This window comes from Gossypium hirsutum, chromosome A08 (assembly GCF_007990345.1).
Source record: "Gossypium hirsutum isolate 1008001.06 chromosome A08, Gossypium_hirsutum_v2.1, whole genome shotgun sequence".
NCBI lineage: Eukaryota > Viridiplantae > Streptophyta > Magnoliopsida > Malvales > Malvaceae > Gossypium > Gossypium hirsutum.
This window is the reverse complement of record NC_053431.1, coordinates 22,836,471-22,839,395: the sequence shown is the minus strand read 5'-3', so window position 1 is coordinate 22,839,395 and position 2,925 is coordinate 22,836,471.

The window sequence follows — 2,925 nt, the reverse complement described above, 5'->3', positions numbered from 1 at the left end:
GCTCAGTCATGATACTTTAATGGAATGACTTCATAACTAAATAATGTTGTATTTAATAGGAAAAGAAGTAAAACTTAATTTCAAACTATTTGAGCGCTAATTATATATGTCCAATCAGTCCTTCTGCTAGCTCGAATAACCATAAATGAATTGCATGTAAAACTGACAATATGAAATGAATGAAAACAAATAAGTAAGAGAAATAGACAGCATGTATCACTGTCCATAGTGAATGTGTTTTCTTGCTAAGTACAAAAGATGACTTAGAAATTAATTTAAGTTTTTTAAATTATTATTTAATTAATTATAATTAAATAATTTAAGTTCGAAGTAAGAATTAAATTGATTAGTCATCACAGCTTTGTTGAATAAGAAAATTAAATATATTTTTCTCATAGATTCTATTATGATAAATGTCACACCTAATTTCCATTAGGTCTAGAAATTTAGAAATAATTGAGGGATTAAATTGAAAGAATACATCATTTGGTGAATTCTATTGGAAAGTTAGGAGGATTAAATAACCAACTTAGGATCTGGTTGAAATCCAAGGTCGGTTTGGTTGGATTTAAACCAGCTGACTCGTAAGTGGGAAACATAATGATTGTCAAAGGACGAATTTTACACAGTTGGAGACCGTGCGAGAAGGGTTATAAATAGCTGAGAGGTCACTTCCAGGAGAGGATTTATCTCAATTCTACTTTATTTTCTTCCCTTATTTCATCTTTTTTGTTGCTCTAAAGATGGGACGGTTACGGTAAGCTCTACATGGAGCAGAAATTAGGAGGTCTAAGTCCCAAAAATAGAGAATCCAGTAAGCTGTTGGCAGGAGTATGAAAGCTCTAACACAAAAAAAGCAAGCATTTGATGAAGGAAGATGCAATGATTACCATGAAATAAAATAGGATCATATTGGGAGAACAAATTTATCCCAAAGAGACTAAGGATATTTTATAAGGGAAACACATTTATGACAAGGTCATTGGATGAGCACTTGATAAGTAGCTTTCATGATGATATATAATAAAGGAGAGCTCAATCATGATACTTTACATGTTACAAGTCAAATGCATAATGCGCAGGTATAGTCACTTGATCACCAAATAGTCCCAAAATAAGATCAACAATAAAATTCATCTTCCCTTAACATGTAATTTTATTCACCGTTAGATCTTGCTAGAAACCAAATTTGATAAAAACTTGCCAAACAAATTCAACCATCATGTCAAATCTTATCATACAAAAAACAAAAATAAATCAACCATAGTTAGCATAAATATAAGACATAGTATAAGTAACCATTAACACCAGTTGAACGATATTACTCTCCCTTACTCTATTTACGTCTTACTAGATTGCATAAAATTGTTTAGAAGGGATGAAATCAAATGCTACATCATCAATAATAGGGGTTGTAACTCGTAGAATAATAAGGATCTTCATGAAATCTAGATATAATATGTTTAATATTAGATATATCTTCAATATGATTTATATAAGTTGCAATTTATGTTTCTCTTGACCATTGATATTTTGTTGATCATTATAACTAAAAAGTGGTTCATCTTTTTTCACCCAAATATGATTTTATTGAAATATTCCTGTTAAATTTGTTGTTGCAACATTACATTTAATAGTTTGAAATTGCTTGTCATAGTCACTCATCATTCTATAATAGGAGGGTCTAATGTGCCCTTCTATCCAATAATTGTGACAAATAAATCTTCTATATCTCTTATTCACTTCCTCAAATGAAGAACATACATCTTTAGCTTTAACAAGAATTATAAAAGATTTAAATTTCTTATCATTGTAAGTAAGTGTAATTGAATCCTCAATGGCTTAGTTCGAATATTGTAGATGTCAAAATTTCATGAAGCTTCACACTTTAGCCTTCAAATCTCTTTAACTCAACTTTTGCATCATTTAATTCTTTTTGGTTGCTTTTAGAGTCACATTTTTCAGTAATCACATCATCTTGTTATTTGATAATCAATTTGAGCTTTGTAGTTGTTTGAGCGTGATAATTTCTTCCCTTAAAGACTCATTCATCAGGCATACCATTTCTCATTTCTTCAACATATGGTAGTAAGCTTCCTCCAGCGATTCAAAGGGTGCATTTTCATTATTTGAATTTAACTTTGTCACTATTTTGGACTTTATTACAACATGATTTTCAACAGATGCAACAAGTGTAACATAGTTTCTTAGTTTATCTAAATTAGAAACATTTCTTCATCACTCCAAGTAATTGCAAATGACTTTTGCTTCTTGATGATGTTAGCACATTTAGATTGAATATGTCCAAAGACCTTGCATTTATAGCCTTGAATCGTCTTCTTTGCTTGAGAACTCTTTGCCACATGGATCTTGTTTTGACTACCGTCCTTTAAACATTTGAATTCATTTTCATTTTTAGAGAATTTTTTAAAGGCCCTGTTGAAATATTTTGTAAGTTCATCCAATTGCTCTTTAATTTCAACAATGGATCCAATTGTTTAATTCTTTTTGGTACAACATCTTTCTGAACATTGAAAGCAATATACTTTTTAGGTTTGATCTTATCTATTTTAGTCTCCTCCATATTCATTTTAAAGGTTCTAAGTGAACCTATGAGTTTGTCTCTCCTGAGTGTGGTGAAATTTTTAGCTTCCTCGATTGATGTAACATTAATAGCAAACCTCTTTAGTAAGAATCACCTAACCTCATGCTCTAGTTTAACATTAGAGAAATGTTTACAAGACTAAATACTTCCTTATAAAGTTAACATAAATGCACATAAAACTCAAAAAACAATTCATCTTTATGCATTTTAAAAATTTCAAACTTGGTTTTTAGAATCTAAAGTTCTGACATGTGTATGATATTATTTACTTAATCTTGATTTTGCAATATTGTTTATGCTTCCTTAGTTGACTCACACAT